General features: G+C 39.0%; 1 long non-coding RNA gene across 1 annotated transcript in view; it reads left to right on the forward strand.

Moving 5' to 3' along the window:
- Nucleotides 1–16,738, forward strand: part of LOC141569358 (uncharacterized) — a 49,823-nt gene that overhangs the window by 19,199 nt on the left and 13,886 nt on the right. The window lies entirely within an intron of this gene.

The raw sequence follows: 16,738 nt of genomic DNA on the forward strand, positions 1-16,738 counted from the left end.
GCACAACTTTCATAATGGAAGTGTCTTTACATAGTTTATATGTCCTTTAAACACCTTCCCTAAGTAAAGATATATGATTCCTTCGTATTGGTTTTACAATTTTGTACAGTTAGTAGAGGGAAAAGATAAACATAAAATCATTTTTAAAGGAGGACGTTGGCATAGGATGGGGTAACGTCAGACCACCAGAACACTGTGTGGGAGGAAGAGCAGTGGTACAACCAGGCACTGGCTGGAGAGACCTGGAGTCTAAGCCTGGAGGTCCTCTGACAGCCACGAGACCTAGACTAGTCCTTGGGTCCCTCTCTGTTTCCTCATCTGGAAAATGAGGGGGCTTGGTGACCTTTAAGATTTCTTCCAATTCTGTGGTTCTATGCTTTGACTGACTTTTAAATAACAGAGTCACTCAAAGCAGAGTCACTCAAAGCAGAGTCACTCAAAGCAGAGTCACTCAAAACAGAGTCACTCAAAGCTTCATTGCCCAAACTGAAGCCTTAGTTCTTTTTTGATTTGCTCTTTTGTGCCTTCACTATATCATTGTGATGTAAACACGAGTTTTTCAGAATTTCCATTTTTCAGATGGGAGTCTGAACGGCTGACTTTGAGTCATGTGATGGATTGCCTAACCTCATTTTAGGCAGCGTCCTTGGATCATCATATGTTTAGGAGGAAAACAAGTTAGTCTCTAGAACAAAAGACCTTATTCTACACCACTATTATGTTGGCCCACTCAGTTATTCCCTAGTTTTTCCCGTCAGACTAAATTGAGTAGTTTCACTTTTAACATCACCCCTCTCCCCCCCCCCCCCCCCCGCACCCAACCTCTCTATCTTATTCACAAACAAACCAATGTTTTTTAGAACAACTGCAAAGTGAAAATCACTGTCCATGCTTCATGGGCTAAGCTCCTCTCTTAATTCCCTTTATCCTTTACAAGGAACTCTCAATTTCTGTTCCCTTTTCAACATTAGAGCACTCTCCTGGATTCTTTTTTTTTTTTTTTTTTTTTTAAGATTTTATTGGGGAAGGGGAACAGGACTTTATTGGGGAACAGTGTGTACTTCCAGGATTTTTTTCCAAGTCAAGTTGTTGTCCTTTCAATCTTAGTTGTGGAAGGCCCAGCTCAGCTCCAGGTTCAGTTGCCATTTTTCTAGTTGCAGAGGGCACAGCCCATCATCCCTTGTGGGAGTTGAACCGGCAACCTTGTGGTTGAGAGCCCACTGGCCCATGTGGGAATCGAACCGGCAGCCTTCGGAGTTAGGAGCATGGAGCTCTAACCGCCTGAGCCATCGGGCCAGCCCCTCTTCTGGATTCTTGATGTTCACCCCTGCACATTGGATCTCCACTTTAAAAGGGTCTGAGGGGTGGACCCCATTTTAAACATAAGACACCAGACATTCTCAACAGCCTACATACAAGGTCAGACAATTAAGTTTGCAAACTCATCCTAGAGGAAGTGCTACATACCTCATTGCTGAATATCACTATGGTCACCTTTGAAGTACTGCCCTTGGGAAGCTATGCACTGACACCAGAGCCTAGTCTACCCTTGAAAGCAATTTTGGAACTCTTTTTCTGAAATGGCCATCAGAGCTCTCATTGTATTACCCTTGATGTCCTGAATGTCATCAAAATGTCTCCCTGTCAATATTTCCTTTATCTTTGGGTAAAGAAAGAAGTCACTGGGGGCCTGATCAGGTGAGTAGGGAGGTTGTTCCAATACAGTTATTTGTTTACTGGCTAAACGCTCCCTCCCAGACAGTGCCCTGTGAGCTGGTGCATTGTCGTGATGCAAGAGCCATGAATTGTTGGTGAAAAGTTCAGGTTGTCTAACTTTTCCATGCAGCCTTTTCAGCACTTCCACATAATAAACTTGGTTACCTGTTTGTTCACTTGGTACAAATTCATAATGAATAATCCCTCTGATATCAAAAAAGGTTAGCAACATACCCTGTTTCCCCGAAAATAAGATCTAGCTGGACAATCAGCTCTAATGCATCTTTTGGAGCAAAGATTAATTAATATAATACCCGTATATTATATATATTATATTATATTATATTATATTATATTATATTATATTATATTATATTATATTATACACAGTTTTATATTATAGTAAAATAAGATCAGGTTTTACATTAATTTTTGCTCCAAAAGACACATTAGAGCTGATTGTCCGGCTAGGTCTTATTTTCAGGGAAACACGGTAGTTGCAACAAGTTCATGAATTTAATTGTCAGCCCTCGTATATTAATCCTGTTTTTTCCAACAGAAAAATGAATGCATGTGCAAACAAATTCAGACAGTATAACACGTAAGTCTTTCAACTCCAAACCCTGAGTCCTTCTTCTCAGAAGTAATACTTTTGAGTTTTTTGCCACAATTTATATTTTTCAAATAAACCATATATCATCTGGTTTGAGCTACCTTCTCTAAATGAAAATTACTAGCTTGCTTCTTTTGAGCAGTATACACATACTGATTTATTACCATTGTTGAACACCTTTATATGCTTTAATTTTTAAGATGAACACTAGGTAAAAAACCAAAATTATATTAGAAATGGAAAAGGATTAAAGGAGCACCAAACTGAAAGCCAAAGCTTGGTGTTGCTATGGATCTACTACCTAAATCAAGGAATCTCTGAGAGGGGTTTCCTCAGAAATTCTGTAATTCTGTGATTTTCTCCACCTACATCTGCATTTAAATAATAGAATCCTCTAGAATCACAATCATAAATCCAGCTGATTCTTTTGTTATTGAAAGGAAGAAAACTAACATTTTTTGAGAGCTTAACACCCCAGATCTGGTGCTGGTAATGATATACAATTACCTTACTTAGTTTTTAAAGAACTTTAGGAGATAAGCTTGTTCTATGCGTGATGAAATGGAAATAGCTTCACGATAAATTGTATGTTTTATTAAAAAGGTGAAATGCAGAGGAGCATGTGTGGCATAATCCCATTAATGTTTTTTTTTTCAACATTTCTTGTACATACCTAGAAAATTCCTGGAAAACTACATAAGAAAATGTTAACAGTGGTTGACTCTGATAAATGATACTGGGGTTGGGAATAGAGTAAGGAAAAAGATTTTTACTCTTTATATTCTTTTGCACTTAAAAAACAAGGGCAGGTATTAATTTATTAGGTTGGTGCAAAAGTAATTGCGGTTTTTGCAATTATTTTTAACCTTTTAAACCGTAGTTCCTTTTGCACCAACCTAATAGTTCTTATATCCCCTTTAGGAGAAAGGAGTTAGGAGGAGATTTTGAAGAACTAAGAGAATCAGTATCTCTAGTACAACTTATTGTTTTCTTTATGTGGAAAAAAATGATATTAAAGTAGAAGAAAAAATAGTTGCCTACGTATAGATAAACCCATAAGGTTTTCTTTCAGAAGGGTGAGAGGGGAGATCCTACATTGTATTTGCTCTGCCTTTGGAATCTAACTTCCAATTTTTTTGGCAAATGCAGCTCAGAGATAAACGGAAGTGGCATGAAACAAAGACTTGCGTGTGCACTATGATGCAATTACAGTGATTCAGTTCTTGTTGCCCAATGTAAGACTTATTCCTTTCTTTATTCTTCTTTGCTTTGGGCAATAAAACGTGTTTTGCACTTGAATGAAATACCCTCAAGTATAAGAAAAAATTCTGAACCTCTACGTGGTACTCATATCCTAAGACAACTCTGAAACACAAAGATAATAATCCAAGTATAGAGTTGGCTGAAAGACATAGTTTTGGGGTTAAATAAAATTGCAGTCCCACCCTCTGCCCTGGATCCTGGGCTTCAGGGGACCCTGCAAACACACACATGCACACACACACACACACACACACACACACACACACTGCACTAAAGAACACATGGGCAGCCTGTAAATCCTAAACATCTGCTGTAGTGACTAACACAATTCACATCCCAGGGAAGTACTCCATCACATCTCTTTGCTATGGAAGTTTTGTGAATTACACTGCCACCGTCAGTCAGACATTGTTTTGAATATAGGGAGGATTTGAGTGGAGGAAGCACCTAGGCAAGAGAAAAGACTTGCCAAAGTCACTTGTCAAACCCTTCTCAGATACCACTGGTATCTCTTCCTCTATAAGTACATCAGCCCTATTGGATAAGGTCCCCACTCTTTTGACTTTATTTAGATTGCCTCCTTCAAGGCCCTGTCTTCAAGTGTAGTCATACTGGGGGTTACGGCTTCAACATAGGAATTTGAGGGGGGGACACAATTCTATCACTACAGGTGTTATGAAGGTGTAGTTGTCAAGGTAGAAATATAGAACATGCTTTCCTTAACAGTTTGTTAGCTTGATTTACAACTATTTAGACGTATAGCATGTGGTCCTCTGTGTATACTCTTGCCCTTGACGCCACACGTGGAAGGGGTAGACCTACAACAAAGAAGCATATGCTGCCATTTGTGGCTAAGAGTGGCTTCCAATCAAACGTAGCCAAAGGAGTATTTGCAGAAGAATTTGCCAATGAGCGAAGCTGTCTTTCAATGGAATGATCTATATTGCGAGTAGTAAGCTCCCTGTCACAAGACCTGTAAAAGCAGAGGATGGGTGACCCAATGGCAGGAATGTCGGGAGGGAATGCCCATGCTGGTGGAAGGTTAAATGATAAGGCCCCTCCAACTTGAAAGTCCTGTCAGACTCATTCTCTGGAAATACAGGCTCTCAGGTCTTCTTCCGTAACTATGTGTCTTTTAGAAAGCAAAGTAGCTTTCTAAATGCTGGCGTCAGAGTTTTCCTCAGGCACTTAGTTTCTTCTGAACAGTCTGCATAATATCTACATAATCTCTTCATCCACAAAAGCTGTTTTCAAGTTGCATGTGCTTTCAAAGGTAGGTTTTTGGCATTTAATATTTCAGGTTAAGCTGTAAAACTGTTAAACAACAACAGCGTAAACCCAAGTGCATTACTTTCTGTGAGTGTAGTTCAGATAACCTCTAAATAAGGTATTTGAGTCAGATAAATCACAATCATGAGGGAACATTACAACAGAATTTTACCATTCTCTCAAAAATAGCTGATACTCAAATATAGGGGAACTGGGCAGTATTATTTACCAAGATCTAACTATGGAAAGGCTGTAGTTACTGGTAGTCTTCCTTATCCCAGAGTGCTTTCTTTTAATGATGAGAATTTTCCAACTTTTAATAGGAAAAGGAAAATACGGGTTGTACTAATTGTAAAGTATGAAAAGACCTTAGTGGTAGGTCACCTAATCCTGTCAACTCATTGCACTAGTGAGCAAACAGACTCGGAGAAGACAGACTACTTGCCAGGGTTCTACAGCTAGTTATCTAATCAGGACTGGACCCAGTCTCCTGCTCCCCATCCAGGATTTGCTTCCATATACTACGCAGCCACAGCCAGTTCATCAAACCACTTAGAACCTAGATTCCCAATGATAAGGATCAAAAGCACACTGGGTAGAATAATGTCCCTGTTTCTCAAGAAAACAAAAATTACCTAACAACATACTTCGTGTTGTGATGATAATTTCTTTTTCTGAGTTCTATTATTCTAGGTACTGAAATCACACAAACAGTCCAGAATTCTCCAACTAGAAGACCATGAGTAGAGGCCATCAAGCTCTCCCTCTCTGTCTCGCTCCCTGCATCTCAGCAAGATGACACATCCCTCCATCCCTGTTCTTTCTGTCAGTGTTTATCCTTTCTTTATAAAAATAAAACTTATAGGCATTTGTAATCCTCTTCAGTAAAATGTTCTAATACATTACAGTATTTAAATCAGATAATTCTTTTTGAAGAGGCTTCCAAAGGAAGTCCCTTTAAGATAAGTATATATATATATATATAAAGAATATAGAAAAATTAGAAAACCTTCAGTGGAAAAAAAGGGATGGAAACCATAAAAGGTAACTTCACTTGTAAAACATAGACTGTAAGGAACTGAAACATGAAGGAAAAGGCACCAAAACTGGAACTTCGGTCAAATCCACCAAGAAGAGGAATGAGTCAGGGCAGTACGAAAGGTTCGGAGTGATAAAAGCAGAAAACCCCAAACAGGAAATGAAAGTCAAATGACAAAAGACAAAGGGAAATTAAGAATGATTTGTATAAGGAACTAGAGCAGGGGTGTCCAAATTGCGGCCCGTGGGCCGACTGTGGCTCGCAATCCGTTGTTAATTGACCCGCAGCAAATTCCAAAAATATAGTTTACTTAAATAAACTAGGTGAGGCAATATGTACGTTACCTCGAGTGAGTGGCCTGGCTGTTGTGTATTTTACCACAAATGGCCTTTGGTAAAAAACGTTGAAAAAAGTTTGGACACCCCTGAACTAGAGGAATAAAAAGGAAAATACTGCCTTATTAGGTGTTGGAGGGGGAAAATGCATGACTCACTCTCCTGCTCAACGCAGAGAAAGTCCAGGGGAGTCAGTGCGGCTTTGTGGGAACAGGTGGCCACCTGTCCCCCAAGAGGCCTCCCCGCCTGACCCTTGTTACTCATGGGGGATTATCCCCAAAGGCCCAATTTCCTGAACTGTAAGTTGAAGGTAGTAATAGTGCCTTCCTAAAAAGACTAAAGCACACACTTCAAATAACGCCTGGGACCTAATAAATGCAGGAAAATGGTAGGTGTTATTAATGTCATTACAAAGTTATTAATCCACATTTTTATTCTTTCCTTATGCTATTAATTATTTATTGCAGATAGAGTATGGTAGTTATATGACCTTCGCATACACAGATAACTACCCTCCCAGTAGATAAAGCCATTGTTTGTAATCTGTTTTCATCAGCACCCTTGACAATGGGCCACTAGTGACAAATTTTAAAATCTCAAATTTATAAAAATGGAGTAGATGCAGCTTAAGCAATTTCTCCAGTGTGATACAATAGTAAGTCAGTGACTTAGATGAACACAAGACCTGCATCTCAGAGTTCTGTACTCTAGCCAGGATGTCCTGCTAGGATAAAAAGAAGCCAGTTTGCTTATTTATAAGCTGTATCATGGAACATAATCCTATTTAATTATAGAAAATCTACATTTGCCCTGTGATACTAATATTCTTTTTTTTAATTTATTGGGATAATATTGGTTAATAACATTATATAAGTTTCAGGTATATAATTTTATAACACAGCATCTGTGTACTCCATTGTGTGTTCACCATCCAAAGACTAGTCTCCTTCTGACACCATATATTTGACCCCTTTTACCCTCTTCATTCTCCCCCCAACACCCCTTCCCCTCTGGTAACCACTATATGTCTATGTCTGTGAGTTTGTATGTTTTGTTTGTTTGTTGCTTTCTGTTTTATGTCTCACATATGAGTGAAATCATATGGTTCCTGTCCTTTTCCGTCTGACTTATTTCACTTAGCATAATCCTCTTAAGAGCCATCCAAGTTGTTGCAAATGGCAGTATTTTATCATTTTTTACAGCTGAGTAGTATTCCTTTGCATACTCGTATAGGTACCACATCCGCTTTATACAATCATTTTGGTCAGTGGACACTTAGGTTTTTTTCCATGTCTTGGCTAATTGTGAGTAATGCTGCAATAAAATAGGGGTACAAATGTCTTTAAAAACAAGTGTTTTCAAAATTTTCAAGTAGATACCTAGAAGAGGGATTGCTGGATCATATGACAGTTCTGTTCTTAAATTTTTGAGGAACCTGCATACTGTTTTCCATAGAGGCTGCATGAATTTACATTCCCACCAGCAGTGTACGAGGGTTCCCTTTTCTCCACATCTTCTCCAACTTGGCTTGTTATTTCTTGTCCTATTGATGGTAGCCATTCTAACAGATGTGAAGTGGTATCTCATTGTGGGTTTGATTTGCATTTCCCTTATGATTTGCATTCCCTAGTGAAGTTGAACATCTTTTCATGTATCTGTTGACCATTTGTATGTCTTTGTAAAAGTGTCCTTTCAGGTCTTCTGCCCATTTTTAAATTAGATTGTTTGTTTGTTTTGTTGTTGAGTTGTATGAATTCTTTATAGATTTTGGATATTAGCCCCTTATCAGAAGTATCATTTACAAATATCTTCTCCCTTTTGGTTGGTTGCCTTTTTCTTTTGTTGATGGTTTCTTTTGCTGTGTAGAAGCTTTTTAGTTTGATGTAGTCCCAATGATTTATTTTTTTCATTTATTTCCCTTGCCTTTGGGATCAAGTTCACAAAAACTCCTCTATGACCAAGTTCCATAAGTTTAGTTCCTATGTTTTGTTCTGTGTATTTTATTGTTTCAGATCTTACATTCAACTCTTTTATTCATTTTGAGATAATTTTTGTGATGGGCTCAGATAGCAGTCTACTTTCATTCTTTTGTGTGTGTCTTTCCAATTTTCCCAACACCATTTAGTGAAGAGGCTTTCCTTTTTCCATTGTATGTTTTTGGCTCCTTTGTTGAAAATCAGTTGCTCATATATATGTGTGGGTTTATTTCTGGATTATCCATTCTGTTCCATTGATCTGTGTGCATTTTTCTGCCAATACCATGCTGTTTTGATTATTGTATCTTTGTAGTATAATTTGAAGTCAGGGAGTGTGATACCTCTGGCCTTGTTCTTTTTTCTCAGGATTTCTTTAGCTATTCAGGGATCTTTTGTGGTTTTAAATATTTCTTAAGAGGAATGTTTTATACTTGCAAACTGAAGACAGCAAAAAAAAGGGGAACAGATGCATTTAATATTTAATATATATTCATATTATTACAAAACAAATGATTCACAAGTTGATATGCTTATTAGGAAAACCTCCTGATCTTTCATACTTATAGTAAAAATGTATATATTTTATGTGGCCTTATTTTCTGTCCCTCTGCAATACTAATGTAAATGCTAGTAATTTTACTATTAATAGCTAATATGTGTTCCTTAGCACACCCCTCCCTCCCTTGCAGAGTTCCAGCTCTCAGTTATAAGATATTGAATAGAAGAAGATATAAGTTGGTGAAGAGGCAACAGAGTGAGCATTTATCTATCCCAAATACTATATAGTAGGGACCAGAGAAGTCAGACAACTAGAGGCTGTAAACATCCAGACTAGGGGTTCCCAGATTTAGGGTTCCGTGCTCAGTAAATTCTCAAAAAATTGGGGCAATTGACATTGAGATGCCACCATTTAATTTGCCAAGTAAGGACATTTAAAATAAGAACCACTCCCATATACTAACAACATACTTTACTAAAAGAAAGGCCATGTAAATGTTAAGAAAAATCTGGTAGGAAAGACAAATTTCAGAGTAAAGGCAATCAACAAGAAGTGATAAATGATAACTTTCAAGTTTTTTCTCAGTTTGCTGGAGCCCAGTGAAAATGGACTGGCCTAATTCTGTGGCCTGGTCTTTGAGAGCTGCTCCAGGGACTTGCAAAGAATCCTGTTGGGGAACCATATAAATGTAAAACACAGAAATAACCAGCTGACGTTTATTAAGGGGTTACTCTATTCCAGGCTCTGTGCTAAGTGCTTTGCTTGCATTACAAGTGATGACCTCCTAATCATGTAGATGACCTCCTAGTTATGACCTCCTAGTGATGCCCCTGCTTCTTTCTGATTCTAATCACCAGAAAAACCATTAGGACCCAAGATCTCATTGATGATCTGCTCTTTCCAAAAAACACGATCACTATATGAAAATTTAAAACTCCAACATAACAAAAGCTTGAGCAGCCCTTTGGAGGCTGTTGCAGCAGGGTCTGGCCCCAAGTGGGATTCAATGTTCTTCTTTCACAAAGGGACAGAAAATTGCCAGGGTTTTTTGTGTTTTTTGTTTTGCCACAAGCTTCTGTGCTGTAACAGAGCACTACTTTGACCAGTGTACTGGGTCTGGTCTGAGACCACAACAACCAGCCAGTTATGACAAACCCAAAATAGCCCTACAGTCTAAATCAAGACACATGGAGAGTGACCACCCTGAGTCACCCAGACTCATTTGTTACATACTTATTTTTGGATAACTTTGGTGGGGACTGAAAGTGTTTCATTTGCTGGTTTTTCTCTCCAAATAAGAATACAAAGAAAGGAACTAAGTCATGTGGTTTTGTTTAACTTTCCATGAATGTTGCAACTAGTATAGATGATATGATTCCTCAGCTTTAGAAAGCCCACGGCTAATTGATTGAGATGATGTGTCTCTCTGCCTAAACTGCCAAAAAGATCTTGGCTCGCAATCTGTTGTGTAAGAAAATTTTGCTCCCAGGAGTGCATGTTATTCCAAGATCTTCACTGCCACTCAGGGCAGCAAAACCCAAGTAAATGCAAGTGTTGATGTGGAATAGAATGTAGTAGAGCACTTGCTTGCCTTCTGTAGGCTTATTTCCTGTTTAAGATTTGGGTTAAGTTTATGTGTTTATAATTTACATTGTAAATCTTCTAAGTGTAAACATTTCCTCTTCGCAAATGTGTTCTTATTCTCATCCTTAAGAGTGATTTCCATGAGTACATGTAATCCAGACTCTTCACCATCATCTGGTCCTCCTGTCACTCCAAATTCCTGTCCTATTGTTCTCCTTCCATTTATTACTCTTCAGCCTTCTCTCTGTTCTTGCAAAACACCACGGTCATTCTCACCTTAGGACCTTTGCATTTACTATTTCCTCTGCCTGCAGTGCTCTCTCTGTCATATTTACATAGCTGGCTCATTCTTGTCACTTAGGTCTCTGGTCAAGTATCATTCCATGGAGAAGTCTTCTCTAACCATCTTGGCTGAAATAACCCACCTCTATCAGTCAGTCACTTTCTAAAATGTCACCTTATTGTATTATCTTTATAGCACTTATGAATATTTGAAACTATCTTGCTCACCTATTTGTTATCTTACTGTTTACCTTCTCTAGAATAAAAGGCCTATGAGAACAGGAGTTTTTATTATCTGTTCCTATAGCCCAGCACTGGAATAGTGTCTGGCACATAGCAGCACTCAATAAATATTTGTTGAATGAATGAATGAATGAATGAATGAATAGAAGAATTCACTAGCATTTTTATATTTTTTCACCTTTATTCCAGAGAGTCCATGTCTAAAAGATACAAAGGCTAATGCATGTTCATCAATTCTCTTGAAAATTCTATCAAAAAGATAGGCCAAATGATTCATAATTTATCTGATGTGGCTGTCTGTAATTGTTCATATCACTGAACAGTTGCCAAATCTCCACTTCACTTAGGTTTTATAGCTCAGTCTGAGAGAGCAAGCAGATAAGAACACAAATACAATTTTAATATAAAAAAAGAAGGTTAGATGCAGTGATTTAGGATAGACAAATACGTCTTAAAATAAAAATATTTAATTTAAACAAATAGCTAAAGTAATTATTATTTGTAGAGAAAAAGCTACGAAAAGCAAAAGGCCCATTGTTTTCATTCTTTCAATATTGTTCTGGAAGTTCCAACCAATGCAATAAGATAAGAAAAAGAAAGACATGATATAACTTATTTTATTTTATTTATAGCATGGCTGTGTGCCAATAAAACTTTATGTATGAACACTAAAATTTGAATTTCATACCATCTTCATGTGTCACACAATAGGATTCTTCTTTTTTTTTTTTAATTGGGGAAGGGGAACAGGACTTTATTCAGGAACAGTGTGTACTTCCAGGACTTTTTTCCAAGTCAAGTTGTTGTCCTTTCAGTCTTAGTTGTGGAGGGTGCTGTTCAGCTTCAAGTTGTTGTCCTTTCAGTCTTAGTTGTGGAGGGCACAGCTCAGCTCCAGGTCCAATTGCCGTTGCTAGTTGTAGGGGGTACAGCCCACCATCCCTTGCTGGAGTCAAACCAGCAACCTTGTGGTTGAGAGGACACTCTCCAACCAACTGAGCCATCCGGGAGCTCAGCAGCAGCTCAGCTCAAGGTGCTATGTTCAATCTTAGTTGCAGGGAGCCCACCATCCCTTGTGGAACTTGAGGAATTGAACTGGCAACCTTGTGGTTGAGAGCCCACTGGCCCATGTGGGAATCGAACCGGCAGCCTTAGGAGTTAGGAGCATGGAGCTACAATCACCTGAGCCACCGGGCCGGCCCCTTCTTTTGATTTTTAACCATTTAACAATGTAGATCATTCTTGGCTCACAGGCCATACAAAAACAGGTGGTGGGCTGGATTTGGCCTGTGGCAATTATTTTCCAGTCCCTGGTTTAACTATATATTGTTTTGACATTTATTTGCTGGCAATTAGTTCACTTCTTCATTATTAAGTGAGAACAATCATACAAAATTTGCTTAAGGCTTTGTCTAAACTGATGATAGAACTATTTTAAAGTGGAGACAAATTATCTTTATAGATTATGATTACCTACTAGGAAAAATTAAGATAATTTTTTTAAAAAGGACTAATAGTGGCATTCAGTGAGGGTCAGTTACAAAATAAGTACATAAAAAGTGATAGATTTCTTACAGCAGCAATAATTATTTAGAATACATAAGAGAAAAATAGCTAAAGAATGTCATGGACATTAATAAACTAGCTGCAATTGTTTTTATTTCCCTAGTGTCCAAACATGACATTAATCTTAGACTGCAGAATGTCTATGAATTTTAATATAATACTGTGTTTTCTTATGAAAAAGCATGACTTGTGACTTATTTGTTATGTTAACATTTGCACTCCTCCTGTATTTGTAGTTCTGTAGAAAACTATGTAGAAAACAAAAGGAAAGGGAGAAACCTCTCTTGAAGACTTTATAATCGTGTTGGAAAGAAATAATGTACACATGTGAAACTACTAGAACATTGTTTCTAGTAATACGTATTTCGTAAATACTAAACGTATAGCATCAGTAATGAGAAGACCCCCTTTGCAAGTCGTATATGGAGCATTTACCGTAAATATGATTAGAACTCAGTCATGACCATCTGTGCAAGCTATCAGGGAAAATAAGGCACACACCTTTATAATGATAAAGCAATTAGGCTGACCCTTGGAAGAAGAAGGAAGGTTTTCAGTGAATACTGATAAACCAGATGGCATTCCAAGTGGAGGGCATGACTTCAGGTAAGAAAGGAAAACATAGGACATGTTCGTGAATATGAGTAGTCCTGTTTGGCTGGAGGACAGGGATGCATGAAACGGGAGTGAGAGATAAGACCAGGAGAGATTGGAGCTGAGGTCTCAGGATGGGGGTCTTGAATTCCTAATTGCAGAGTTTAGATCATATTTGTTGAGCCTTCAAACATTTCAAAATAAAGAAGCCACCTTAGGGCTGTGTTGCATATTTGTCTGATAGCGGCACACAGGCTGAGTTGAAGTGTGGAGAGACAGAGGATGGAAAGGTAAGGGAACAAACAAAATTTTAATATAAAAAGAAAAAATTAGACATGATGATTTAGGATAGACAATACTGCTTAAAAGTATCTATGTTATACCAATAGCTAACATGGTAATTACTAGTGAAAAAAATAATAAAATACTAAAGGCAAGAAGCTGATCCTCCCCATTTAAAAAATATTGATCTGGAAATGATCTACCAGCTCACTACCAGACCTGACCTAGTCTGGAGCAGGCTTGAGAAACACTGCAGAGGTGGGACCGGAGGACTTCGGCACCCAGATCAGTACCTGGCTTTTCGTAGGTATTCAGTAAACACTCATCAAATGAATGAATGCTTTTCTGTCCTCTTGTAAGGTCTCAGGGGTAAGATCTCTCTCCCTCCCTCCCTCCCCTTTGTTTTTTTCATAGTAAATCTCCAGAGTCTGGCATATAGTAGGCATTTAATGAATGTCACTTCAATAAAGGGTTGAGAGAGGTGGAGGAGTGAAAGATTATTCAGTCTTTTTTTTTTTTTTTGAACTTTAAATTTTTATTTGCTATCTTTATATTTTTAAATGTTGACCACAAATTCAAACTTGCAAAGTGTGAAGAATATTCTGTTTTGTACTTATTTAAATGTTTTCTTTCACAAGTCTTAGGAATAGGGAAGTTAGGAGGTGGGGCTGTTTTGGGGAGAGGATGAATAGACACTTTTAAACTGATGCATTTGGAAGAGTAGGAGGGGTATCTAAATGACACAATCCAGCAGATGGTTGAAAACATGAAATTAGAACTCTGTAGCTACATTGGGCTAGGGTTAAAGGTCTGGGAGCATCTGCGTAGAGGTGCTAGTTGAAACAGTAGGAGTACTCACGTAACCAAAGAGGAGGTCTAGAAAAGCAAGAGAAACTGACTGGAGGACAAATCTTGGGACACACCTGTGTTTTATGTGAGGCACAAGAGGAGCCAACATGGGAGACGACGTCAGCCAGCCAGAGCTGAGAGGCACACTGGATTCCAGTCACTCCAAAGATGAGGGAAAAACATTTTCCAAAGGCTAGTTAACAGCTGCATCCAATTCACTAAGAAGATTAGTGAGAACACGATTCAAGAAAAGCCATGACATCTGGCAGTTCAAGTGAATGCTTCAGAGTTTGCTAATGTATGGAAGGATTGGGGGAACTGAAATCAGATTTAAATGGACAGGTACAAGACAAAAGGAGTAGATACAGTTACTCTCTCAAGAAATTTGGTGGGAAAGGGATGGAGGAGAGAGGAAATAGCCGTTGCTTTGTAGACGCCCCACTATTAATTGAATAGTTTGCCCAATGTTTTCAAACTACACACCACGTCAGTTTGGCGTCTATCTGTCTCATAGCGCCCTGTGGTACATTCTGTGTCCGATGTCCAAGTCACCACGTGGTGGCTGATGAGCTCCTAAAGCAGCAGCATGGACTGGAGTTTGTAGAAGAAGATGCAGAAGAAGATGTAAGTATAAGGGGTAGCAAGAGGCAGCTAGTTAGGAGACACTACATACAAAGCAGCAAAGTACCACACAAAGAGCAGAGCCAGAAGTAGTGAACTTGATTCACGGACGTCACTGGCCCCTGTCCTGTGCCAGGCACTGGGATCCAGTTAAGGGATGAGTCTGGGGGCGAGTAAGGTCTCTGCTTAATGGTGGGGTGAGCTACCGATGGCTTCCATGCTGGAATAGTGAGGGGTGTCCCTAAACTGAATTACAAGGATGGTTTTCTTGAGTCCAAGTGGGGAAGAGAAGGCAGTCTTCAACCTGTAGGGCACATTTGAAGGCAGCAAAAGCATGAGGACCACCTTCCTGTGGGCCAGTGACATCCCCTCCTGACTGCAGTGGATGTGGAGAGTTTACGGAAGAATAACATTCCAAAAAGGACCCTGAACTCTATTCACTGACTGTGGAGGGAGCTAGCTACCCCTCCTGAAAGCCTGAAGAAAGTTTCTGTATTGCTTGTTTTTTTGTTTTTCCACCACTATTTCTGAGATGTAAGCGGAACTATGCGTCTGTGTCATGATCACGCCACTGGTTAGGAAAAACATTTTCCACCAAAATGAAAAAATAAATAAATGCTTACAATCTATTATATCCATGTGAAGGGCTGTCTCAAGACCAGGCTAAGCTGGGCCACTCACCTTTCTGGAACAGGAGGAAGGAAATGCTCACCCACTCATTCACCCCCAACCGCGGGGCGGCTATAAACAGCCTCCCCAAATGCTGTCAGCTTGTGTCATCTTTGTCATGAGACCAGGGACTGTGCCCCTGAAAGACCACGTGACTCCAAGATCCTCTCCTGCCATTTAGCCCCCATCATCACAGTTGTAGTTCCAAAGAAGTTGGTTGAACTTTATCCTTGTTTGTATTAATATTATACAACCTGATATCAGACCCCTTTCTTAAGGGCCCCTTCATTTTTAATACTGGGGTTAGACGAAGGAATCTCTAAGATCCCTTCTGAGTTGAAAGACATTCAGGGCTGTGGTCTTGTCTAGTGAACTCTGTCAGGGGGCACTATTAGTTTGTGTACTCCACTGAGGAAAGTCTAAAGCAACAGGGAAATAAGGCTTCCAAAGCTTCAGGAGAGCATGGTTGTGAGGCATTGACTTTATAATATTCTACCAAGGGCTGTTATTTCCTCAGGATAAAACAATGGGAAGCAAGACATGTGTGCTGAGATAAAACTGTGGGTCTAGGCAGTAATTTAGAGAACTATTGGGAGTTCCTTTCCCTTTTGATATTCCAGAATGACTGTCCTTCAATTTAATGCAATACTTTATACATCTTTGATTGAAATTCTACCAATAAATATCAATTTTTAGGCAAGTGCTGGGGGCTTGAAAACTGAAATTGGTATGAGATAATCACCAAAGAGTGGCAAAGAATCTGGTCATACGACAAGTTTTTAATATCCATGAAATGGGTATGCTAACAGTTGCTATCTAGAAAAATCATTGACCATCCTAATGAAGGTGCCAGGTTAATGAGTTTTGAAGAATCTACAACATGACTTTTCTGTTCAATCTGGCTCTGGTAACAAACCTTTGGAATTTCTCTGGGGTCACTTGGGAATTTTAGTGTATAAAATCAAGGGTGGATATGGGCAAAGGCCTAATGTCCAGGAGCAAAAACAATGTAGTCTTCTTAGGCATCTCAGCATAATTATCTCAAATGGCCTCTGGAGAAGGGGCTCGCTAGGTGTGTGTGTGTTTCTGATCTTCAGTCTTACCTAATAATGTATGTCAAAGAGTCAAGAGCAGGTGGTGTAGTTGTGCTATGGTGATAATTAAGTACTCCGGAGATGGATACAAAGTAAGATTTCTTGTTGGCACCATTGTTTCTGGCAGTTATTGGCTCATGGCTCAGGTATGCAGGTTGCTGTGAATGAGATGAATGATACACTTTGTTCAAATTGGCCACTGTTCCGGAGTAGAATCTAGATTCCCTTAGCAAAGACTGCAACCAGG

The sequence above is a fragment of the Rhinolophus sinicus genome, chromosome 11, assembly GCF_057876585.1.
Source record: "Rhinolophus sinicus isolate RSI-liver-muscle chromosome 11, RSI-T2T, whole genome shotgun sequence".
Taxonomy (NCBI): domain Eukaryota; kingdom Metazoa; phylum Chordata; class Mammalia; order Chiroptera; family Rhinolophidae; genus Rhinolophus; species Rhinolophus sinicus.